The following is a 27,722-nucleotide window of genomic DNA, read 5'->3' on the forward strand; positions in this document are numbered from 1 at the left end:
TTGGAAACCTTCTATCTTGGTCACTAATTGGGTTTGAAGGCACCTAAACAAATTTTATTTTCTAATAGGGAGACCAGCAGGAAGAAGATAATGCCGTGTAAGTTGCCACTAACGCAGACACCAACAGCATCAGAGAGAAAGAAGAAAATTGCATTGTTGTGGTCTTTAGCTTCACACTGCGGCATGCTATAGTTCATCCACTTTTTTTCTTAGTGAATGTATTCATTTAACATATATTATTCACAGAGAATTGAACAATAGCTTAATTAAACATTCTCTGATGTTCTTCCCCTCTGTGCTCTGATGTCTTGTGTGATGCAGTTATACAACTTTGTGGAGTTTTAATCGAAATTAAACTCAGACTTCACGGCCTAATTGCTTTGAAGTGACGCTAGACAACAGTTCACGGTGATGTATTCACACCAAAACAAAGGCTCTACTGGCTTTGTGTAACTCTTTGCAATATTGCATACTAGTGCTTTCAAAAGCTTATCAAATAGTATCATGTGGATATGAGTCTGCTGATACGTTTTTAAATCTCATTGTCTTATGCTGTCTTAACCCCTCATGCACTGTTCAGAATATTTAGCCAACTTTTAAAGCATAAATGATGCCAAGAAGGACTCTTTGACATTCACAGCTCTTATTTTAATGATAGGAATTAATCTGGCCATTTACTTGGTATATTTAGCTTCTCAGAAGAGAGCCATTATGCTCTCTGCAGAGAACCCTCTTTAGCAGGGTTAAACTCACCTTTGAGCTGAGCCCCGTGGTGTTAAGCAGCTGCAATCATGACTGATGCAGCTGTGTCTTTTGACCCAGGTGTGCAGCCTCAGCAGGGGCAAGCAGGCATCTTTGGTGCTTGCTACAATAATTGAGTGAGTGATCTGTCATGCCTCATGGGAGATGATTTTTTTTTTCAGAGTGATGACATAGAAAACATTTTTTTGGCACTGTGATCTCTCTGTGACCTCTCGCTCTGCGAGAAGACCCCACCTCGGCCTGTCTAAATACCGAGCATTAGTGCTTGCTGTTTTTCACTTGAGTGAACCATCCTTCACATTATCAATTGAAGCATTTCAGTCATACCTGTGACTGCATTAAAAGTGACTTTTACATTGAAACACTGAGAAATTAATCAACATGCCCAATTATGATTCCTTGAAGATTTTAAAATGGAAATGTGTATTCATATTTTTTGTAATATAATCCAAAAACTACTGAATTATTACCTCATTGTTCTAGTTTATTCCTATTATGCTTTTATGCTTCATTTCCCTAGTGTTGCGATTTGTTATTAATGAGTTATTAATTAAGCTCACTGCTTTCTAGCAATGAAACTACACTTTCCAACACACACTCATGCTTCATAATTCAGTACATCAAATTTTGGGAAAGTTTCACTCCCTTGAGGCTGTAGCAGCATCTCCCTCAAACGTAAAGTTAATACATCTCTAGTAATAGATTTGACCTGTGTTTCCTATTTTATTCTTCAAACTTATTTGTAGTTCAAAGAGTGTTAAATGATTTCATTATTGAAAGTTTAATATTTTTCGAGACTATATATTGAAAAAAAGAGAACTAACAGTCATAAGGCTGAGCAGTGATTTGAGTGTTTTAGTGCTGCTGAAGAGCATCATTTGCACATTAGTGCAGAGTAATTAGCCATTGTTTGGCTTTCTAATAATGTTTTTTTTCAGCAGGCTATGTAAAATATCTTAATCAATGCTTTTAGCCTAGCATTGCCCCTCTCCAACTTACACAATGCATGTCTTGTTTTTATTCTTTCTTAGAGATTGCTGAATTGGCTTTTAATGGATAGATTAAAAGAAATATAGCATCTAAATATATAGTTTTGTCCTTGGGGGTTTACATTAGGGGTTACAAACAAAGACAATACACTTTGTTTTTCTTGTACATATATTAATATGCTATTCTTTAATTGTTCTTACCCCAGCCTTGTCTAAATTGGCTCAATGAAAATTATCTCAATAAAACATTTAAATGTAATTGTCAAAACAGTCTGGGAAACAAAATGGTTTTAACAAGCAGCAAAGAACATTGTGTATCATCAGGATTTCAATATAACCTGAGAGTAATTGGTAGGTTTTTCATTCTCCAGACTTTAATGGAATGATGGGAAGGACAATGAGTTTGATTATATGAGATTCACTTCAAGGGACAACGACAACTAGAGAAAACAAAAGTTCATATTCCTGGGATGTTGGATTTTCTGTCAAAATAAGCAATTTATGGGAAATATAAATGTTTTTTAACAACAACAACAATAATAATGATAAGAATGTATTTACATTAGTCTACATTAGATCTCTAATTTCTATTGCACATGACCTTTATCAAGTAATTGAAACCAATCAGGAATATACATGTGAAGAAACTCTCCTGCATTCAGATGTCCTAATATAGAGAAGGCAAAGGAACAAAAAATAAATGCTCATTAGAGTTTCCCTGTTGTTTAAGAATAAATTAATGGATATCTTCAGAATAGACATATAAAGTAGAAAATGTCTTAATTTTGAGTGTGTATGTATTGTATTGAAAAGCTGACATATTTTATAGTCCATGATGTAGTTTAGTCTTTTAAGAGCATTTCTAGCATATTTTGTGTAAGAAACTGGGGGATTACATGTGTTAGTATCCATGTGTTGTTTATGACATGAAAAACAACCGTGCTGATTTTGATGTTCTAGATAACAAAGCGCAGTGTGCCAGACATACATAATCAAAGCAACAATGATAGAAGTAATACCTGGCAAGGTCATGGGTTGATAGTCAGGTAAACATTTCAGCTGGGAATGATTTATGTTGGAACATAAGCTGAAGTTAGACTGTTCAGTCATTTTGTTAAAGTCAACACCTGAGTCCAGTGGGCTTGACAGAAAGGTCTTATTGACATTGTGCAAAACATTTTTCTCTTCAAGGCACTGAACGACTTGGGGACAGCAAACACTTACAAGGTATTAAAAAGTATAGCAAATATTGAATTTTTTTGCACTGCAGAATAATAACACAAATACATATTTCCTATGTTAAGCAACCCTCAGAGGTCCTTAGGGACATTTATTGTTTTTTGCATTTTTAATTTTAAACCATTTTCACTGTGTTGAGTGGAATATAGCCAAATTTGTCAAAGAATTTTCTTTTTAATTATATTTTATAATTGTGGTGTAAATTCATTGAATTAGCCTAAAATGGCTAAGCTACAGAAATGCATCCACCTTAGTCCCTTTGGACAAAAATGTCCACATTGAAACCCATTATAAACGCTATTTTTCACGCCAGAAAAATTACGGTCAAAGGGATCGTCAGGTTTCCAGCTTAGGTTTCGTTTTGGACTACAGGCCTTAGAGTTGTAATTTTTTTATTTGTCCACCGGGTGGCGCCCTTGCTTCACATTTGACCTCTGCTGGAAAACAGCGGGCTGCTTGGACAGACCTGCCGGAAATGAAGCCTCATCTCCGGCGTGCAGCAGCGGCTTCGCCCGCTGATCGGGCGGGACCATTTTTTGGTCCCTAGGACCATGAGAGGGTGCATTTTTTTTTTAGTCAACAGGAAATGACGTATTTGTTGTCACGTGGTATCGCACGTGTCTGCTGGAGAAAGGAGTCCCACGCAACATGCCCCGGTTCTTCGTCGCGACTTACCCCGGGAAGAAGCACTATTTTCGGCCTAGAAGAGCAGCATTGACCGCCTGGAGACCGTTTTGGGCTCCGGAAAAAAAAATTAAAAGTAGATCGAAATTAATTTTGGTGCCAATCTTTGGACCATCTAAAGGCCTAATTATAATAACAATCAAATATTACTTCAAATGTTTTTTTGGGAAAATATTTAGTTTTTTAGTTTTTTTTTTAGTTTTTTTGTAATTTAAAGGGTTAAAACAACGAAAATATAATTAAAACTTTATATGAATATTTCAGGGAGAAGTAGTTTTAAAAGACTGACCAATTTAAAGTGAAAAAAAAAATTATATTTAATATTTTTATTGCACTTTTTGGGGAATTGTCCTTAGGCATGCATTTTTTAATGTGCTCCTGCAAAAAAAATAATGGCAGGTCAAAATGAATTTTGGTGCCAATCTTTGACCCATCTAAAGGCCTAATTATAATAACAATCAAATATTACTTCAAATGTTTTTTTTGGAAAATATTTAGTTTTTTTGTTTTTTGGGGCTAAAAAAACAGGGCGCTCATGTAATACAACTGGGATTTAAAGGGTTAAAACAACGAAAATATAATTAAAACTTTATATGAATATTTCAGGGAGAAGTAGTTTTAAAAGACTGACCAATTTAAAGTGGAAAAAAATATTAATACATAATATTTTTATTGCACTTTTTGGGGAATGGACATTTATGTCCATTAGGGACCAAGGTGGATGCATTTTTTTAAGGATCTCCAAGGTTAAGCAAACACACTGGACAATAATAATGTCCAAACATTTCTCTCCTTGGACAAGCTGCCAGTAGCACAAAGCCTACGTTATGTAAAACATCACTCAGATACAGCGTGTTTCTGTTTTATTTCCTCCCACCTTCACCTCTTTACTTCTTGTTTAGATTGTATTCAATCTCTGCAGATGAATAACAACTGTTCTTATACCGACAGCCAATATTGTGACTGCTCACTTCCTGTCAGTCTCAACAGGCTGTTTGGTAATCTCATGCCTTTTTGAGTACAAGTCATGCATGGCATGCAGGATTGTCAGACATCATGTAAGCACACAAGTATACTGCATTGCACAAGATAGGACATGACATGGCTATATCCCGACACAGCGTGATTCAGCTAAGGTAATATTTTCATTGTAAATTTATCTGAACATGAAGGTGACCTCTAAATATGTGCAGCTAAACAAAATGCTTTGGAAACTGGTAAATAATGTTCAAGGTTTTACCTATTTCCCTATTTTATGCAGTATTATACAGTTTAAACAGTATGTTAACAGAGCATAATAATGCAGTTGCAGCAAACTCTTCAGTATCAAAAAGGGTGTTGCAGGTTCCTTTAAATATGCAGGACTGTCTTCACATTGTAGCCACTGACATAAAGGTGTACAGTGTACGGCATTTTCTCTGTCTCATTGGGGAGTGACAGACTATAAGAGAGCCATTACTGACTCCTATGAGAAGGTAATAAAAGTAAATAGGGAGAACTGCAGCTGATCTAATTCATTTTTACACACAACAACAAAAAGGTTAGATTTGTTGTTTTACTAGAATTGCATTCAAGGTTTATAGAGCATTCTCATCTTTCTCAGTTTTTATTTAGTCATTAGTCATGTGCAGCAGGTCTTTAAGCTAAAATTCACTATGTACACTATAGCTATAGCAAAGAGGTGTTAACAATTACATCGTGGTTACAGTAGATTTCCTGAAGAAGTTTAAATGAAGCATAATTTGCTTCTTTTGGCCACTCCCTTGTCACAAGCGGGTCGCTCCACATGTTTGATTTGGCAGAGATTGCATTCTTGACAAAACCTAAAATGGGATTTGTACTGTATTTCCAGATGGAATCAAACCAGCGACCATTTGATAAACCTTGTAAATCCTCTTCATCATTGATGCCTGGGTGTCTTTATTGCAACACCTGAGACAGTAGCCACGCTGATCATTTTATTGAAGATTAAAGAATTTTGACAGCTTTTAACTCTCAGTGGTGTGCCTGTATTTGTTTGATAAAGGAACCTTTATACCTGGAAATGGCTAATGATGTCAGAAAAAAGTGCATATTAGCTGTGTTGATAATGGCCTGACTTCCTATTTTACATTCCTCTACAATCTCAAAAATCTCTTAAACCATTTCCTTGAAAGTCTCCTTTGAAATCACCACTGTCAAAGAAAATTCAAAGATAGAAAACATGAACTGAAAATATGCTACCCTTGAACACTTCTTCACAGCAGTCTTAATGTCACAATCTTGAGGTAAAGACTGATTCAATACATTCAATACAAGTGTAAATGAAGGTGAGAATTGTGTCTTGGACTATTGGAAAGTGCAGAAAACCTTTAATTAGTCTCTGTCTGTGTAGATATAGTGCACCTTTAATCGTTCCTCTTTCCATTTATTTATTTTTTAATATAGGAAAAACGTTGTAAAAGATCGAATAATACAAATAATTGAGGTTTTTAAAAACCTTTAACCTTCTTCTCTTTTGTAGTGGTATGCCACTTAGGTGACAGACGTGTCTCAGTAAATCAGACACAAATAATGATTGTCAGGCTGTATCTGTGATGCCTTAGCTGCAAGGATGTTGATATGGTCTCTTGGGTCGATAGCTGATGACAAAGCAAAGACTGCCATAGTCCAAGGATGGGCAATGTGCCTCAGATGCTGAGAGGAAAAGGAGTCAAGATAAAAAAAAAAACCCAAACTGAACCAAAAAACAATAGGATCAAAGATGGTATTTTCTGCATATTGTAAAAAAAAAAAAATGTAAGGGGTGTTTTCATTTTTTAGATTTATAATAAGTTATGAGTATAATATAATAGTATAATATTTCAGTAGGTTCTGTCTATCTATCTGTATTTTTTTAAGCTGCATTCTTAATTATCAGTCATTCATATCTGCATATCTGTTGGGTTTCTAGGATATTCTCCAATCAATCACGTTGGGTGAGTGCTGAGTATTTGTATATGGGTGCATGAGGGTGGGAATGCATGTTTGTGTCTGTGTGTGCCTGTTTGTCTGTGTCTATATGTCAGGTCGGGTCTTACACTCCACCTCTCTGGGAACTCCCAGGCCCTCCAAAGGCCTATCTCCCCTCACCACACTCCCTGCCGGTAACTGATGCCCTCAGGCATCAGTGCGTTGGTGGTTCTTGGTGTCCGGGGCTGGGCGCTCAGGTATGTACCAGCTCACTCCCGGTGACTACTTGGCGGGGCCTGGTGCTTGTTGCTCGGTCACGCCTCTTCCCGGGGAAAAGGGGGCCCTCGGGCCTCCGGGCTTGCAACTCGGTTCCCTCTGGCACAGCTGGCTGCTGGCAGAGCCGGCGGGCACGCCACTACAGCCCCCTCTAGCTTCTGCTCCGTGGCTACTGGGTGACCCTTCATCAGCTCTTCCCAGGAGGGTTGCACGGATGCCCCTCCGGTGGTCCTCCTTGGGCTCTCGCACTCTGGGGCCTCTGGATGTCTGGAGCCTGGATCTCCTCCATGCCTGCTTCATGCCCTGGGGAACGGGGCTATGGCTCTCTACATCCTCTAGCGGACCATTACATGGGGAAACCTTTTGAATACAAGCGCGCTGATCCACACAGGTGTGCACACGGAGTTCACTGTTCATAGACATAAACTACACCTCTATTGGCTGCTATTTCCAAGCATATTATGCGCTGTCAGTCCTGCTTGCTACACAACAACATTCAATATTTAGTATTTACTGCTGTTTACACTTAGCTAGATTAACGTGATGGTGTTGTGTTTAGTATGTTGCTCTGTTTTTTTGGCTTGTTTTCTCTTCTTTTTCTCTCAACAGGTGATCCAGGAGATTTTTTTTCTCTTCTTTCTCTTTTTAAGTGCCCTTTCTCACTGTCCCTCTTCCCTTCTGTTTTTCCTTTTCCTTCATCTTTCTTTCTCCCTTTCCTATCCCTCAGTCATGCCTGTCCCGTCTGTAACAACTGAAAATAAAATAAAATAAATAATAACAACAAAGGTTGATCAAATGGACCAATGGACCTGAATAATGATCAGTAATTCCAGTTGAATCCTAATAGAGTGCTTCATAAGCACAAAAGATCCAGATGGAAGAAGACGTAGAGGAGGTAAAGAGAATGAAAAAGCTCAGTAACTTAACAATTTGCTTTCAACATCATACTTTCTTGCATATCAAACTCCATTGTAGTATTTTTATTTTATCATACAACTTAAGTTGAAACATTATATATATATATATATATATTGCATTATAGATGTTTACTTTGAACCTCTTCGAAGGTTTTAACCTACTTTTACAAGTTGTTTTTGCAGCTGTTTAATTAGTGCTACTACAAGCTGCTTCCACTCCAGTGGCATCATGCTTAATATTCATAACCTGTTACTAAGATGCAGTAAGAACACAGATTAAAAACATAGATGATTAAAATCTTCATCAACACTTTTTCCAAATCTTGCAGTTGAATTTTATATTAAGGCCTGCTGACAGAACTCTATTAAAAAGTTCTTCAATTTAAGCAGTGAGTTTGACTTCGCAGTATTTAAATTTGCAATTTATGTTTTTTCTTCTTCTTCTTTTATTCCCTCTGATCCATAGAGTGTCATGCATTATGTAGTAGCTTGGTTGTGGCACAGCACGAGTGGGTGTATCTTAAGCGGTGGCTGGCTCAGGCTTGGCTCTCCACCATTGAAGTTAGATTACTAACGCAGATAGTTAACCTAGCTCTCACACACACGCTCTCCCACCGCCTGTTGCCAAGGCTGGCTGATAAAGAAGAAAGCTTTGATTGTAGATTTTTTTGCTTTGGTTGTTATGGCTTTTAAAATCACGTATATTAAAGTGTAAAATTCACGATCCACCCCTCATTTCTTTATATTCTGCTTCCAATGTCATATGCTGTGGGAGTGTCTGGTCGGGCATGGTCCAGGTTCCTGTCATCCGTCCTTTGGGGTGGAGTTGGCCAGCTCATCACCTGTTTTCAATCTCCGGGGCTCCACCTAGAGGGTTTTTAAGCCAGCACTGCCTGCCACTCCTCGCCAGTTCGTCCTGCTACCATCTGTGATTCATCACCCGTCGCACTCACCAGTAGTGCTGGTTCCGTCTCCATCCTGTTTTTCCGTCTGCTCGGAACCCAAGGACCACATACACAACTTCTCCTCAGCCTGCCCTTCAGTCCATACTCTCCACCTCCTTGGAATCTGGACCGGACTGTCCCCACTCTCGATCCTCTCTGGAATGCTCCCATGGCAGCCTTTTCCCCCGCTTAATAACCAGGGTCTCCAAGTAAGCCCAAGACTATCCACTGGCACTCCATACCTCTGTCCCTTACTCGTTTGTCACTCAGTAACACCCTTCTCCTGTGTTTACAGAAAGTTCCCGTTCGAGTTCTCCCTGTGCTCTACGCCTGTTTCCCCGCCCACGGATTTCCCTTAGTTTCTGCGAATGGTTTCTGTTAAACCCAGTTCTGTTCACGTTTTTGTTCCTTCTAATAAATTATACATAGTTCGAGCAATTGAGTCTGCTTTTGAGTCCACCGCATCCTTGTTTGTGACATCCAAGGTGTTAGACTTATGCTCAAGCATAAAACAAGCACATAGAAGCAATATTAAATTGTATCTGTAGGTGTTTTTTCCAAGCAGCCTGCTTTTTCTATTGCTTTTGTTGAACAAAGTATGACAGGCATAAAATTATATTTTTGCACCAACAAGATGATTCCAAAACTTGGCACATCTTCGCATGTCGTCCAGTGCATCCTTCAAACATTTTAGAAAACTGCACAAGTGGAGGGCAAAAGATGTGCCAGGCTTTAGAAATCTATAACAGATGAACAGTATCTGAAAATTATGTCTTTAAGAAATAGGGCCTGACACAGAACCTGAGAGACTCTGTTGCTCCTGTACACTGGAGCCTCATCAGAAATGTTCTCAGAGACAGAATCAAGAAGCCATTTTTAAGAAAGGGAAGCAGGGAGGCAAGGCTGACCTGTTGCAAGCTATACAACTGCACAGTGGGAACTTTGAAAGGCATAAAAACAGTATGCCTTTACATGAACAGGGTGATTCTCAAATAGCTATTAACTGAAAGAGAGAGTTTTAGCACTGAGAGTGTACAGCAATCTGTAAAACATAGTGGCGGTTCTGTTATGGTTTCGGGCTGCATCTCAGCTCAAAGCCAGTGTTGTAGACCTTGCCAAATTCAGAAGAGATTTGATTTTGATCCGCCACACAATACTTTTTGTGTAATGCTTGATTGGCAATGACTTCATTTTTCAGAATGACACTAATCCCAAACACACTCTGTGTGCAGAAGAACCCAGAGTGGAACACTATCAGTCGTAGGCTGACCTCGCCAGAGCCCGGACCTGAACATTATTGAAGCAGTGTGGGATCAACTTGAACAGAACAGAAGGCAGAAATATCCAAAGATGAGCTTTGAATGACCTTCAAGAATTCTGGGGAACTTTTCCAGAAGATTACCTAAAGAAATTATAAGAAAGCTGTGTAAGATAGTTCAGGCTGTGTTGAAGAATGAAGGTGCTTATACCTAATAATGACTTTCAAGCTCATTAGAACTGTACAAACTCCATTTTTGCTTCATATACTGTATTTTCACCTATGTTTGCACATTTCAGTATATTGCTGCATCTATTTCACATTTCCTAGCAGAATATAAAGAAAATCTTTGCAAGCACTGTATTGGTATTGGATTTTTTATGGGGACTGGCCTTGCTTGCTGTTGATGTTTGGTATGTACTTGCTCCACACATTATAAAATAATATTACCTTGCAGTCATTTTAATGCCTTCTACACTTTCTTTTTTACATCTCATTCCTGATATGCATGCCGATGTAAAAGCCGTGGCCGCAGTACTCCAGCCTCTGAGCAACTTTATCCCTGAGAGAATAAACGGAGCGGAGTGAGTGTTACTTTCCCTGGTGATTTTCAAACAGCTAAGCAAATATTACCAAACACAAATAGTCTCTCTGTAAGCTAAATATACAGAGGCCACATTATCCAGGAAAAACATTAAGCTGGGATAGGATCCATCCATCCTTCGTGCTATTTAATTTCACTAGCTAAATTCTGGGCAGTATGATTGTCCCAGATCCCAGGTTTAAATCTAGTCTGGGGCATTCTTGCATGACTTTTTAAATTAGTTCAATTAAATTCAATTCAGTTTTATTTATATAGCTCCAAATCACAAGAGCAGCCCCCTCAGGGTGCTTTATATTGTAATGTAAACACCCTGCAATATCAGTTTTTTCTCTCCGTGTCTGCTTTTAGTTTCTCCAGGCTTCAGTTCGTCAGACTTCCCACAGTCCAAAGTTATACATGTTAGGTTTATTGGTGAATCCAAATTGCCCACAGGCTTGAATTTGAGTGTGAATGGTTGCCTGTCTCTTATGTGTCAGCCCTGAAACAGATTAGTGACCTGTTTCTTGCCCTATGACAGCTGGAATATGCTCCAACATTTCTTTTGAATTCCAAGGTTTGGCCCTGTGGGTTTTCTATTTTCCCACTGGTTTTTGCCACTGATTTGGCTTACTGACCAGTTGACACTGTTTGCAGGTTTTCTGCGCTGAGCAGGCTTAGAGCCTGGGTGTATAGACTGAGTACTACAACAGTCTGGTGAAGAATAACAAAAAGAGGTCTAGGTTAAATACTGAAGAAGAGAGTGATGAAAAACAAATGTGGCGACTGAATCCCAAGCGACCTCACCCATTTCCTGAGTGAGGTAAGCAGCAGAGTTATCAGGTGCACACACACCCACTCAAGTAAGGAAGGGAGAGTGACAGTTAGGGTGGAAGAAGAGAGACAACTAGAAGTTAGGACAGATGTGGAGGACTGGTCGCACCACGACAAACACAGGCGCAACTGAGACAGGTAGGGTAGCTGTGCTCAAAACCATGTGGCTGTGTACTGTTGGAGTTTGACCTTTTTCTAAAGTGTCATCTGTCCTTTATCTTTTATTAAATAATTTCCCAAAACACACCGTGTATTATATAATAGGAATGGATCTATATACCAACTATTGATATAAATAAATGGGAATGCAAAAAAAAAAAATGCCACAAAGGGGCGCATACTGTAACTAATCTGTGGTAAGGTAATATTACTGAAGAAAAGACTGAGTAACTTTTCTTTGACTGAACAAGTATCTCTCAGCCTCTTGCACTCTGACAGCAGTTACACATTGCTGACATTTTAAAACATCACTTTAGTGAGCAAAGTGCAAAAAAAAAAGAAAAAGAAAAAAGAAAACAATAAAAATGTGTGGAAATCATGACATTAATGCTATACTAGAGCAAATCCCCCAGTCAAGAGTTTAGACAAGAAGAGCAATATTCATATTTTTAATGGGAATTTAATTGAACCTCAAAATCAATGCAATTATTTAATAACTGTTTATTTCCTTGAGTGGTGATTGAGCTGTTGGACAGCTACCAGTAAAAACACATTTCAAAAAGGTCAGACAGAAACTCTGTTTTTTCTCATTGTAGCACGGGATGATGACACAGACTTCTCTCTGATTCAAATGTTTTTTTTCTCCTCCTAAATAACGCATTATCCGCCTGACAAATTTTGTGAGATGAAGGAATGCATCACTACTAGCAATATGTTAGGGAAACAATTTAAATTGTGTAAGTTACATTAATAACAGATGAATGATTAAATATGGCTAGATACTTGAGCCAATGATAGTCCACACTAATGAATTACTAAAAGAAGTTTAATAACTCGGGAAGTGCAACCCCAATCCTAAAAATATGTAATGCTCTGCAAAATGTAAATTAAAACTGAATGATTTGCAAATCTCTTAAACCCACAGTTCATTGACAATAGAACATAGCAAACAGATCAAGTGTTTAAACTGAGAAAATATACCACTTAGTTGCGGCAGTGTTTGTTTGTGTTTACCACTGTCTAAGATCCACTCTTCTTTTAGCAACAATCCAAAAACTGAAGAGACCAGCTGATGGACTTTTAGGAGAGGACTGTTATCCCTCTTTGTTTTAGCACTCATCATTAGTGATGTTCGATTCGTGAACGAATCGTTCAATACTCGAGAATCACTTTACTGACTCGTGAATCATGATTCACAAGCCCACTGACTCACTGACTCATCCCTGTTGCTGTTAGCAAACTAATTCCATTAGTAGAAATATATCTAGCTTATAATTAAAATTGTGGGGGGGGAAACAACAGGCAGTTTCGTAACAAAAGCATTTCTGCTCTGAACTGGAAGAAAAAACCCTGAGTAGAAGCTCACATCAAGAAAATAGCTCCTCGGTTCAGAGTAGCATCGCGCTGCTAACATGCTAACAACACATTTGAGCTACTCACCCCCTCGCTTCCTGTGCTGAATCGTAAGCATAAGCGAATCACTCAGGACTCGCTCACCCCCTCCCTCCTGTGCTGAATCATAGAGCGAACGAATCACTCAGGACTCACTCACCCCCTCCCTCCTGTGCTGAATCAAAGACAGAGCGAACGAATCACTCACTCACTCACCCCCTCCCTCTTGTGCTGAATCATAGAGCGAGCGAACTAATCACTCACTCACTCACTAACCCCCTCCCTCCTGTGCTGAATCAAAGAGCGAACGAATCACTCAGGACTCACTAACCCCCTCCCTCCTGTGCTGAATCAAAGACCGAGCGAACTAATCACTCACTCACTCACTCACTCACTCCCTCCCTCCTGTGCTGAATCAAAGACCGAGCGAACGAATCACTCACTCACTCACTCACTCACCCCCTCCCTCCTGTGTTGAATCAAAGACCGAGCGAACGAATCACTCACTCACTCACTCACTCACTCACCCCCTCCCTCCTGTGCTGAATCAAAGACCGAGCGAACTAATCACTCACTCACTCACTCACTCACTCACCCCCTCCCTCCTGTGCTGAATCAAAGACCGAGTGAACTAATCACTCACTCACTCACTCACTCACCCCCTCCCTCCTGTGCTGAATCAAAGACCGAGCGAACGAATCACTCACTCACTCACTCACCCCCTCCCTCCTGTGCTGAATCAAAGACCGAGCGAACTAATCACTCACTCACTCACTCACTCACCCCCTCCCTCCTGTGCTGAATCAAAGACAGAGCGAACTAATCACTCACTCACTCACTCACTCACCCCCTCCCTCCTGTGCTGAATCATAGAGCGAGCGAACGAATCACTCACTCACCCCCTGCCTCCTGGCTCATAGCTTCTTCTTCTTCTTGGTTGGCAACCAATGTTAAGGCGCATTACCGCCCCCTGGCTCACAGCGCAGTGGACATTTAGATGAGAAAATATATATTAGACACACTTAAGGAAAATACTAATAAAATACAAATAAACAAAATAAATGTTTATTAAGCAATTTTGATAGGAAATTGCTTAATTTTAGAAATGTTTTTGCTCTTTTTTCTCTATAAAATAGTTTTTTTTTTTTTTTTTTTAATCTTTCATCTTAGCAGTGGGATTTACATGAAAAGGGAAACAAATTAAGTTTGAGTGAAAATGTAAAAGTTTTGCACTCTCTGGTCAACTGACTCAGTGAATCAAATGACTCAAAACACCCGATTCACTTTGGTGAGTGACTCATTAACACTCGATTCAGTAAAAAGAATCAAATTTACCATCACTACTCATCATACCTCTGAGGTATTTTTACTTCTTTTATTTTCCTGGTAAGCATTTCATTGTGGCATCAACAAGTTTAGGTAAAGCAACATGAATGAGGGATGACCTTCCAGCAGGAAAGGACCAGATATGGGGTAAAAGACAGAGCTGTGGAAACCGTTCTGATGATCCAGAGCAATAACCTAAATAAAGGCTAAGCTAAAGGCTAGCATGTGGGGTGTGTAGTCTTTTATATTGTGTGGAAATGTGTTTGAATGATAACATGTCTTACTGACTTAATTTATGCTACTACGGTTATGTCTGTTTGCAGTGCTATTTGCCTATGAAGAGTGTTTCCAACCCCCCAAACCTCTCCTGTACATAGGGTTGCCAACTCCCTGAAAAATAAATAAGGGACACCTCGTGGCCAGGGCCGGGCGACCCAGTTGTCTTCACCCTTCCCAGTGTGGTGAATTTTCTAGCTCTTTTTTTGTGTGTGAAATTATTTTTTTAACCATTTGACTTGAAGTTGATTTAAGTAGATGCATATTCTATTCTTTGTGATATGAACACATGTGAAACAAATGATCATTTAGCCATTTATTTTTAGCTCAAAATGACAACATTAACACAGTAAAACAGGTCTCCTTCTTAAACAGAAGCCTGTCATGCTTAACTTTTGAGAATATAAGTAAATCTTTCTTTAAAAGAACTCTGTCCTGCTTAACTTAAAATAATAGAAAACAATAGAAAGAAAAATATTCTTGTAACAGTGCACATTTAGTGCATTTAGTACAATTGGCTTAATGCTAATCAGCTGCTCCTGTTTGTAAACCCGCTTGTTCCCATGATTACGCATCATAACTCATCATCATTATTCATCTATGTATTACTTTTATGTATTAGTCATCAATTTGTTGTAATCATCTATCCTTGCAGTTGTTTATTACACAAAATAAATTATATTATCACACTTCTGGCCACATAGCGCTGATATTCACTGCACATGCCCATATTAACGTTTTCCAGCCAGGTGTTTTCCTTTTCCCATTCTTCCCTTTCTCTGAGGGGAACAAACATTGCTGCTCTAATGCTGGGCTTACACTGTGCGATTTTTGGCCCATTTTGAGCCGATTTTTGAGTGATCGGACCGATTTTGGCCTTCATTGTGCGTCGTGTAGTATACGTGGGGTAACGAGAAGTGATTAACACCTCACGACCAGCTCCCGATCATCAATCGCTCGTGAGGGTGTCACCACAGGCGCTCACACTGCTCACGCGCAAACACGTAAACGTTGGTGAAAAAGACGGCGCAGCACGGCTGTGCAGCGTGTGATCTGGACACAAGTGATGGAGGCACTTGTAGAACTTTGGAAAGCTCATCCGAGCCTTTTCGATGTGGCATCACAAAATTATCACGACCACAACAACCGTGAAAATAGTTGGATTTACACTGCTGCTCAATCACAGCTGCCTGATCAATGTTTTTCATTAGCAATTTAGCAAAGTTGATGGTAGTGGTGTGTCTGTGTGAGTGAAAGACAGAGAGAGAACGCGAGCGACAGATTTTCTGTTATAACCTTCATGTTATGGAGGCACAGTGTGAGCACTCAGGTCGCATCAGAGCATCGGGCCGTATAGTGTGAGAGTACATCGTGACATACGAACTTCTAACCCCTGCGAGTCAATCGTGCAGTTTGAGCAGGAGCTGAATAACGTGACTGAAAAAAATCGCACAGTGTCTGCCCAGCTTTAGGTGTACTGTCATCCGAGACTTGCACCGCAGAGTCGGCGTTTGTTCCCCTGTTGGCCATGCTTCTTGTTGTGGTCATCTGTTGTCTTCCGGTATTTTCTCCGCAAGCGACCTTTCCTCGACCAATGAGATGAGCGGTAATCTGAATTGTCATACTCGAATTGTCATAAGTGTGCTGTCAGCTCATTGGTCACAAAGCAGGAGAGGGGCTGGGAATTATGTTTTCAAACAAAGCGTTAATTCCATAAACATTTATAGACTACTTTTGATTCTCACTGTATTACGGGACAAAGTGCGTCCCTTATTAGCTCAATACGGGACGTGTACTTTTGTTTCGAAATACGGGACGATTCCGTATTTTAAGGGACGGTTGGCAACCCTACCTGTACAGTCCTGCAAAATCCCAGCTGCTGCTTGATGTGTATGATGCTGTTGGTTGAATGCTGATTTGTTGACAAGTGAGCCAGAACAGGGAAGGAAGCAAGAGTGGAGTTCACCAGAAATGAGAGAAAAAAACCCATGAAAGACCAAAAACTACAGCATGAGAAGTACAGTGAGTGCATACACAGAATCATGCCTAATTTTAATGCAGTGTTGTCTCCAGTATTGATTTTCAACCTTATCTCTTGCACACAGAAACTTCTCCTGATTTTTATAATCTTTTGATGATTTTGTATACTGTAGGTAATGACATATTCATAAGGCTTCACAGTTTTTACACCTTTTTTTGCAGATTGGGGAACCTTTGACCATCTTCACCTCTGAGAAACTCTGCCTCTCTAAGAAGATCTCTAATGTTTATACATCTGTTGCCAGTTATTTGTTAATTGGTTACAAAATGTTCCCTAAGCTACTTCCTTTTAGTGTCACTTACTTTTCCAGGCTTTTCTGTCTTTTTTATGATGTGTTGCTGTCATCAAATTTAAACTGAGTTAATATTTTTAACAACCCATTTGCCATTCAAGTCAACCACTCCAAACAATCTCACTCAATTTCTTTGGTACCAAGAAGGCAAACAGTAATAGCTAGCTTCCCAGCACCGGGATGGAAAGGAGGGACAGTCAAGGGGCTAATGCACAGGCCATTCATCCAGGCAGTCAAGGCTTCATCAGCCAGTTCCTCAGCAATCAAGGCACGAGCTAAGGCAGAAGTGGAATGAATCCCTCTGGATTATCACAGCCACAATTTTATTCTCATTTAGACGTGTCATCTGAACCTAAAGGTATATAAGACTTCAAAAAACACCTCATATGGAGTGAATGGTTGAGTGCAGACTGGACAGAAAATTATTAGTCATATGCAAGTAAAGATTGCAGCCTCTCACCTCAAGAAAATGTATTTAATGATGACATGGCCGAATGTAAAGTCTGAACAGCATGCAAGGAGAATTTGTTCTGCATGCTGATGACCACAACGTTAATGCTCATGAGTATCTGTAGGCTGCAGGTTAAGTACAACTTAACCCAAGCTGGCAAAGACTCCAAGAATGTTGTGGGGATATCAAAAGTGGCGTAACATTTACTGCTGAAAAAGTTTGAAAATTTCCCTAAACTCAGCAACAAAGACAACTTGAAGTAAAAGAGTTTTGTGGCATTCTTCTAGAGATAGTCTGCAAAAGCTGGTGACTATCTTCCGGGACTGTTATATTTGGACGCTAGAGGAGTACATCCCCTTATGGAGAAGCTTCCTCGGTTTGCAGGAGAAGTCAGTTTCAGTAAGATCCAATTGTAAGGAGGAACATCTTTCATCTTTGTAAGAGAGCAAAACTAAGGAACCTAATGAAAACTTATTGAAGCATGCAAATTAGTTTTGTAGCATTTGTTGTGTATTAACATATAATCAAAGACTGCTGACTGGCGATCACATGTATGAACTGTAGAAGTGGAAAAAACCTAACCAAAAATTATAATGTATAAAATCCAGTTTCATGCAAATGCACATAGCTGGTGGTAATGAATAAAGTCTACATTCCAGCTCAAAGGAAACAAAGGCAATAAAGAGAGCAATGAGTCTCTTGAAAATTAGTGTTTTTGACCTTTTCAATACACACTCAAGACCTGCTCTGGGGTAATGAAAATTATGGGAAGAAATCTTGCTAGACAGTCTGTGGATGGTAAAATCAAGCTTCACTTCAAAATTTGATTGAATGTGATGTGATCCCTGACGACAGGAAAGAGAGCCCATCCCTTGTAATGGCACAACATCACCGACACTTACAGCAAGTTGCAGATAAAATTCCCCCTTAAAGAGCCAGATGCTCCTTCCTCCTGCTCTTGGGTAGAGATATCCTGTGGGTTGACAAGGTGAGGGAACAAATCAATGGCTCTTGCAGTGCGCCTTCTGCACAATGGCTAGATCTAGGATGGGTCACCATGGGTGACGCCTGCCTGGGGACAGCCCATAAGCTGCCAAATGTCAGTGTTTTGAAAACACGTGCTGCACAGTGGCCATGCATAGTTTTTAATCTGTGTCCCATCAAAATTGTAATTAAGGAGCTCTCAATGACCTTACACTGCCTCTAAACTGCACTCCTGTCTTGCATTGATCTCTCGGGAAAATGTTGGATAAGAACTCTGACACAAAGGGCTCTTCCACTTAAGGGAAATAAGGACCACTGGTATTTTCCATCTTTCTGAGCATAAACCCCCCGTCAGTTAAGAGTGGTATTTGATCAGAGTGCTAGCTATGAAGGTTCGTCCCTGAACAAAGTTCACCTGGGGAATTTCGTCAAAATCAGAGTCAAAGACAGGGATGGGCCACATGCAGCCAACTTTTTTTAACACTCTATTTTTATTGGTAGTTTTTTATTTTTTTTTACAAAACATTCAGACCCTTAACAAGTACAGAGCATCTAGGCTAGCAAAGACGCATATATTTAAAAAAAAGAAAGACATCCATTTATGGTACAATCAAATCAAATAGGTGAATTACAGCAATGATACATGGTACCAGAATTTATAATATTTTTCCATTCAAGTAAAGGTCCCATTTTTTCCAGTACTTCTCAAATTTAACAGCAGGAAGTCTTAGTGAAAAAGTCAGTCTCTCCATTGTGTAAATTTCCTTGATGATGCCTATCCAGTCCAAAAATGACGGTGGATCCACATTTAGCAATTTGCGAGTTATGGCTTTCTTTGAACCAGCCAATAGTATTAATAAAATATATTTGTCCGACTTCCTCAGTCCTTGGGGCAAATCACATAGATAAAACACAGTGAAATCAAGGGCCAAGTTCAAGCCCATCATAGTATTGATTTCTGTAATCACTACTAGCCAGTAGGGGACTATCTTAGCGCATTCCCAAAAAATATGAAAATGTCCTGCAGATATACATCCACAGTTCCTCCAACACTGAGCCTTGTTAGGGTCTTTACTTTGTTTACACTTAGCATTAGGCGTGACAAAAAAAACGCACTGTTTTTCCATGCAAACTCCCTCCATAGACCTGAGCTCGAGGGCATTACCACAGCCTTACATATATTAAACCAGTTGTCGTCATGTATTATTATTTCAACCTCTTTTTCCCGTCTAGCCTTGATGTACGTTTATTCCTACATGTTTGTAAACATTTGTATAATCTGGATATCTGTTCCTTTTGCGCATTTTCCTTACAAGAGTCAAAGAAGAGTTTAACCAAGCCCGTGTCCTCCTCTTCTAGGAATTTTATGTTTCTGTCGTAATTGGTGTCGGAGAGGGACAGTTCCGTCTTTATAAAATTCTCCATGAATTCGAGCATGTTGTCCCCTTCTTCATCCTCTGGTATCCCGTGAACACGTATGTTATTCCTGCGAGAGCGGGCTTCCAGGTCGGACAGACGTGTCTGGAGAGCCTCTTGTAACTGGAGAGTATGGCCGAGCACGTCTTTAAGGTCGACTGTGACCTCCTCCACCTCGGTTACTCTCTGTTCGACCTCCTCCTATTTGTTACCTCTTTTAAGTCCATGACAATTTCGTCGAGCCGTTGCTCCACTTCTTTCCTAAACTCCGACATTTCTGTTTTCACAAGTCCAGTCTTTTCCGCTATTTCTCTTTTCAAATTATCCTGGACTTTTTTCAACTCAGCGAGAATGTTAGCTTCAAATGCCTCCATCTCCATAGCTCCGTGTAACTTTAGCTTGCTAGCACCGTCAACTTCTTTCGGTGAAAAAGTCCTTCCTCCGCACTTTCTTGCCACTTTGCTCTTTAGTGGGCTGGATGAGTGTTAGTGTAAAGATGTTGCACATTTAATCCCATAGGTATCTTAATATAAAATAAAAAAGTGCAATTTCACCAGTCATCTCATTTTTCTTGCATGATAAATATGTAAAATCTGTTACGCGACTACTTTGGTGGAGCATGAATGGCTGTGAAGAGAACTGTATCAGCAGGAAAAACTTTAAAATTGATCAAAATTACAGTTAGAAGTCTAAAATTTATGTCTTCCATCCAAAGCTGTCTAGCTGGCCAGATTGGAGTCTTTGCCGAGCTGATTATGGCCCCCCGGGCTAATGTTTGACACCCCTGCTCTTGGAGGTAGCACAGGCATGCACTGAGCTTACTATATATAGAATCAATGTCAACATAAACCTTCATCAATGCACTAAGATGTTACTCCATTTACTCACCTCCAAAACCTCTGTGGTCTGACAGAGACACAAATTCCTCAAACTTGTAATGAATTGAAAATCGATCACAGTGATGCAACATTAACCAGCTACTTAACGGAAAAAGGCTCCACATGGGCGTTTTATCTATCCCCATTCCTCACACATGAGTGGTTCTTAGGAGATACTTATCAGTATTGCTAAACAGATTCTGGATGTAGTGCTTCTTCAGTTTGCATACACACAACCAACACTCGCTAGTGATGGAATAACGGCGTTACTTTTTCAGTAACGAGTAACCACAATATAATCAGCAAATACGCATTCAAAATATATATTTCAAATCTCAACAACTTCTGCTGTGAATGCTGAGTACATTCAAGGCAGAAGTTATGGCAGTAACTAATGCAAAACCACCTGTGCAGCTGTTCTCACGCCAGCTTTGCTTTTAAATCAGAGGTCAAGCTCTGTAATGGCATCCACTGCCAACTTTGACCCACACTTGTTTCCACACAAAACAGTAGAAACAAGTACAGAGTCTTGAAAATACTCTAGAAACTCTGGAGGAGAAAATGCCTTTTTACTCTCAAGAGCAGTGATGGGAATAATAGCGTTACTTTTTTCAGTAACGAGTAATCTGACTAATTACTATTCCTATCGTTACAACGCCGTTACCATCACTAACAAGAAAATGCGGTGCAGTCACGTTACTATTTTTCAACAAACAGACGGTTGAAGCTGTCTTCAGCTTACCGCACCTTATATCAGTTGCACGGAAGTAGCTGTCTACAGATGAGCTTTAGACAGCTAGATGGCCGCGCTCCCACGGAGGGCAATCACGGTCACTTTTTGGCACAACACCTGGAGCTCAGGGGGGCAAAACAATCACATGAGTGCTGCTGTTTGACTGAGGAAGAATAAAGTAGTCGTAATAAGCCAATCACACGACCACTTCAAGATGACAAAGCATATATAGCAGTTTTTAAATTATGTTGATAGGCCACGTAAAACCAGAGTCATGATAAACAATATATACGCTGTGCTTTTCCTCAATAGTTTCATCACGTTTGCTGTCTAAGGACAGCGCTAGCAAGCACTCTCTGCTTACAAGCAAAAAATAAAAAAACAAAACAAAAAACAGCCTGTTCGTGTTGGTGGAAAAATGCACCATGTCGACCAATCAAGGTTGTTTAGGGAAGAGGGGGAAGTTTTAGGAGTAACGGCGAGAGAGAGAGGGAGTGAGAGAAAGAAAGACAGCAGAAAAAGAGAGAGAGCGAGTTTTGAGACGTGAGAGATCTGTGACGTTTAGTGTGTTTGGAGTGTGTAGTTAATGTGTTGTCTTGTGTAGTTAGTGTGTAGTGTAGAGGATAGTTTTGTGTTGTGTGTCACAACAATGAGGTGAGTGCTGTCTCCAGGTAGAGAACAGGAGTGATACACCTGCTGCTGTCAGACCTGCAGGTATCAGGCTGTGATGTTCTCCTTTATAGTGGACAGAAATTATTTTTTTGGAGTCGCACAAATAATTTCTGTGGCATCTTATTGAATGCAGAACAGCTGATGGTTATATAAATAGTTTGAAATGGTTATAACAAAGGGTAAAGGGTGAATGGCTGCAAATAACTTTGTTGTTTGCAAAACTTGTGCATAGGATTTTAAAATTGACAATTTATATTTGCATTTAAAGTTATGAAATATGATTCAATAAACATGTTTGTGGTTGTTACAGTAAAAAATATAACTTTCTACTCAGATTTTATGTTTTAATTCCAAACAAGACAAAGTAAATAGTTTTTAAAGGTGAAATGTAGAGGTCAAATCAAAAGTAGTTAAAATGGCCAATTATACCCTGGACCCCAGAGGGTTTAACATTTTCTTAAGTAACATCGTTGTAGAGAGGGACATCCTTCAGAAGATGGATATAAGGTTTTCTGACTCTTTCCCTTTCAACAGCAGCAGACTCCTGCTTGATCTCAACTATCAGCACCAAAACAAAAAGGGGCCCAGAGGTGATTCCTGATGTAGTCATACTCCCTCCTTGAACCCATTTGTCACTCCTACTGCCCACCTCACCACTGTGTCACTGTCCTCACACAACTCTTGCACTGCCCTCACAAACTTTTCTTCCACTCCTGACTTGTAGTACCAAAGTTCCACTCTTTGAACCCTATCAAATGTTTTCTGTAGATTCACAAAGACACAATGAAGCTCCTCTGACCTTTTCTATACTTCTCCAAGAACACTATTAAAGCAAATATTGCATCTTTAATGCTCTTTGTCAGCCTGAAGATAAACTAATGCTCAATGATCATCACCTCTTCATGGTATGACTCTTCAGCTTTGTCCCTCTGTAGTTACTACAGCCCTGCTCTTTCCAGGTTTGTGTTAACCTCTTAAGCCCCAAGCCTAACTGATCTGAAAAAGGCCCGTCAGCGTCTCTACCACCTCAGACGCTTGAGAGACTTCCAACTGCCCTCCAAGGTGCTCAGGAACTTTTACTCGTGCACCATAGAGAGCATCCTGGCGGGAAACATCTTAACCTGGTTCGGAAACCGCACCATGCAGGACAAACGAGCTCTACAGAGGGTTGTGCGATCAGCTGAGCGCACCATCCGCTCCGAGCTCCCTGACCTCAAGGCGGTGCTGGACCAAGGCCAGGAAGATCGTGAAGGACCTCAGCCATCCCAACAACGGACTGTTCTCTCTGTTGAGGTCAGGAAAGCGATTCCGCTCCCTGAAGACCAACACAGAGAGACTGAGGAGGAGCTTCTTCCCGCAGGCAATACGGTCTCTCAATCACACCACCACACAGTACTGACCCACACATATGGTTCTTACACACACACTGGACATTCTGGACATTGTTTTCACTTCATCACTTAAATCACTTTAAGCATATTTGCACTGCAGAAGACACTTACAAATGTGGATTGCACAACACTGGACATTATATTCTTCATTTCCAGTTAATACTTGTACAGCTGCTGTTATTGTGTATATATTTATTTATATTTCTTCATACATTCTTATATAGTTCTATATTGTGTATTTTGTTGTACAGTTATTTTATTTTCAACTTTAATTTATATATTTTATCTTATTCTTTCCCAGTTAAATTTACCCTTCATTCTAATTTGTGTTGTACAGTTATTTCATTTTTAACCTTAATTTATATTTTATTCCTTCCTAGTAAAATTTACCCTTTTTAATTTTTCATATTTATTTCCCTTTTTAATTTTTCATATTTATTTCCTATCTTATTCATAGCCTTTTCCTTTTTTGTTTTCTTTAGGTCACGAGCAGTTGTCCAAGCATTTCACTGCATATCGTACTGTGTATGACTGTGTACGTGACAAATAAAATTTGAATTTGAATTTGAATCTCCTGCCTTTTGCCCCCGTATCAGGGGCCGTTGGGGCTTAAGAGGTTAAATAACCTGGTGACAAGTTGCCCTGGCTTCTCTACTAGACATCTTCATACCGCCGCATACCACATTTCTCTCTCATGTATTTCTTCATTTATCAGCTTCTCGAGGTACCCCTTCCGTCTGTATACCTCTAACCTGCTGCACATTCTTTCATGCTTGCTCTCCCGGCCAAATCAACCAGTACTTTTGAGTCCTTTTCTCCTTCCTTGGTGTCCAGCCTCACATACACTCATACACCTAGCCTTTCAGTTCTCCTACTCCTCTCTGTTATTACTATTCCGCTTTAAATTTGCTAGCCCCTTCCTTTAAATACTTTTCTGTACTTCCTCATTCCACCACTGATAATTAAATACATTCTTGGCAGTTTCCCTCCGATCACTGTGCATCCACTATGGTAATGCTTGCTTTAGGATTAGGCTAGAACACAGCCATGCACAAGAAACTATCTCGGTGTGTCATATGAAATTTTACATGTTTACATTTAATCTCTATCAGAAACAGAGCTAGGAAATTAGTCCAGGTATTTGTAAGTATTTAACTTTCTCTGAAAGTATTATCATTTTGCACCACTTGTTCTAAGTAAGCGTATGGCCTTTAGGGCCTTTTGGGGTCTTAGCAGATAATACATTTTTCTAATTGTTAATGGGCCAGCATAGGCACTCGATAGGACTCATTTCATAGGCATGAGAAGATTTCAGCTATATAGGAACGCTATCATTATCCAGTCATTACCTTAGGTTCCTTATTGCCTACACATCAACAGTGCTGTCTGAATCCTACTTCTCCAACCCCTGGGGCTATTTTTGGACACGCCTGTCAATTATTTCTGCAAAGATAGAAACTGTACAGAGGTGATGAGGGAAAACATACACTAGAGATTGAAGAAAGAAGAGGGTGGGGGAACAGACACAACAAAAACTCTCCTCAGAGACTCTATGGTACAGCATTGCATTGCATGAATAGCTGACTGCCAGTGTTATGTAGTTTATTGCTGATATGATATTTGATATTGTACTGCAATATCAAAGACATATTGTGTGAAAGCATATATCCAACCACCTTTAGAGCCAAATGTAAATCACTGCTTGGTCACATTACATGTGAAATATAATACAGAGAGGACTGGACAGAACTCGAGAGGCTGTATCGCTTTATCTTTCCTATTGTATATGCCTGTGTTGGGGAACACTGGGTACAATGGTGCTTCAGCATATCAGTAATCCTTGAACTGGAGCCCTAAGGCGGTGCATAAGGAATGACACTGGGGACGGGCTGTCCAGCATTCCAACATTTTCCTCCTGATATAATCAGAAATTTAATCAGAGACATGGCGGTGCCCTGTAGCATCAATAAAAAAGGTGGGATCAAAACCATAGTTTTTCATAAATGACACAAAAAAATGAATGAATACAAAAAGATTGCATTGTGAGGAATTCCCATTTAAGATACCCGTAATTGTTGCTTTTTGACTCATAACTGAGTCTGTCACTGTGAATTACGTTATGTTTATCTTGCATTTCTTGCACTCTGACTACATAAATATACACCACAGCTCCAATGTAGACGTTCAAACGGTTTATGGTTAGTCCCATATATGATTAGACAGTGACATTGTTTTTATATTTTAGCTTGCTACCAAAACAGATTACAGTTATTTGATGAATTTAAGGTGACAAGCATTTTTACATGCAGTTCATCTCTATCTGCATCTGAGGTTACCATTTTCAGGGAATTATACAGTATTTGACTTTGGTTTTTATTATTCTAGTGTTTGAAATTTTGGAATTTCATAGAATTTAATGGAATTTTATATAATATACTCTTTTGTAACAGTTGCAAGTTCTTTGTATTTTCATTTGGAGTTTTCCTAATAATTCCTTCCTTTCTCTTATCTCTCTGTGTTCTCCCTCAGAGTGACTTCATTCAGGTGTTTTCCTCTGTTGTAGTTTAGTTCCTCTTTTATCCTGATAGCCAGTTTTCTCGCTTGTCTTTTTTTGCACAGCCTCCCTTTTTCCTTTGTCATGGTACTCTCAGTAGCTTTACAGGTGGCTTTCAAAAGCCACAGGCTAAAACTTGTCAGTTTTTTCTCAATACCATGGCATATTAAATATATTATGTACATATCTGGGATTGCTGAAGTTCTTATTAATAGCTGAGCTATGTTGCTCTTCTTCCTCTGTATCTCCTGGCATGTCCTTGTTCTTTAGATTATGGCTTTGTTTGGATTTTTGTGTTTTGTTTGTAACTTTGATCAGCCACAATAAAACCCTTTCGTGTTGAATTCCGCCTGCAGTGCTCTACATTCGGCTCCTCCACTCCTACACACTGATCATGACACCCCTATTTTTCAGAGGCAATTCCCTAAGAGCTGTTTCATGAAGAGATGTGGGATATTTCTGTTGTATTTCTTCCAAAAGAACTCACAAGGGGGCTTCAAAGTGGCTCTCAGTGTAAGCAAAAGTGACCATCCTTAGTCTCCAAAACAAAATATCACACAAAAGATGTTGATTCTGATATATTTTGAAAAACTAAAAAAACTAAAATAAGTTTTGTGCATTCAGAAACGAGAGGTGGATGGTGATGTTGGAACAAAAAACTATGTGGACTTTATAGATAGCTACGTAACCTTCTGGGCGAAACCTGTACTTGTTAGGAGAGAGATGGCATCCATCCCACTTTGGATGGAGCAGCTCTCACTCTCTGCAGCTTCTCTCCTCCTGTTACCCCCTCAAACCCTTAGAGACTCTGTCTGCTCCCTGACAAAAAACAAACCAAAATCAGCTGAAATAATTTAAACACAAAAAATTCCAAAGAAAGAACAATATTGTATCTACAACAAATAAAACTGTGAAATGTGGATTGTTAAACATTAGGTCTCTCTCCTCTAAGTTCATGTTAGTTAATAAATTAATAATTACAGTAGGATGATTGTGTTAGTTTAAATGACCCCTGAGTTACACTAATTGATGCTTTGCCTTGTCCACCCAGCTGGAAAACTAAAAAAAAAAAACATTTTTATTTGTTGTTATTTATCGTCCACCTGGGCCTTTTTCTGTCTGAATTCTCAAACGTTTTACCTGATTTAGGGCTCAGCTTAGATAAAATAGTTGTGTGTAATTTTAACATCCATGTAGATATCCTCAACACGGCATTTAATCTATTATTAGACTCAATTGGCTTCTTTAAACATGCAAAAGAACCCACCCAGCACTTTAATCACATTCAAAATCTTGTTTTGACATGTGGCATAGAAACTGAACATTTAAAAGTGCTTCCCTATTTGCTGTGTAATCAGTAATGGATTAATTTGCGGTGGTTAAATCACAATGACTTACAATACCATAATAAATCTCTTCCACAGCATGTCCTGTCTTTTGTCTTGTCTTCATCGCTCACCCACAACCAGTCGCAGCAGATGGCTGCCCCTCCCTGAGCCTGGTTCTGCTGAGGTATCTTCCTGTTAAAAGGGAGTTTTTCCTTTCCACTGTCACCAAAGCACTTGCTTATCGGGGGATATATAGTTTTGTTGGGGTTTTCTCTGTTTTCTTTGTATTATTGTAGGGCATTTACCTTATAATATAAAGTGCCTTCAGGCAACAGTTGCCTCAATGCAGTAAGAAAACAAACATGGCTTAGATCTTGACCTTGAAGACATGTTTGGGAGAAAACCCATTGGGCGA

At 39.5% G+C, this 27,722-nt stretch overlaps 1 protein-coding gene and 1 long non-coding RNA gene across 3 annotated transcripts in view; both read left to right on the top strand.

The window, feature by feature from the left end:
* Window positions 1-27,722, top strand: part of LOC309687686 (uncharacterized protein) — a 236,000-nt gene that overhangs the window by 67,691 nt on the left and 140,587 nt on the right. The gene's annotated exons all lie outside the window — the stretch shown is intronic.
* LOC309687111 lies at window positions 4,483-9,176 on the top strand. The gene is made up of 2 exons (XR_014270626.1): window positions 4,483-8,951; window positions 9,038-9,176. It is a non-coding gene; the product is annotated as an uncharacterized lncRNA (long non-coding RNA).

This window comes from Aulonocara stuartgranti (genome assembly GCF_965226115.1).
Source record: "Aulonocara stuartgranti genome assembly, chromosome: 14".
In the NCBI taxonomy this organism is placed as follows: Eukaryota; Metazoa; Chordata; class Actinopteri; order Cichliformes; family Cichlidae; genus Aulonocara; species Aulonocara stuartgranti.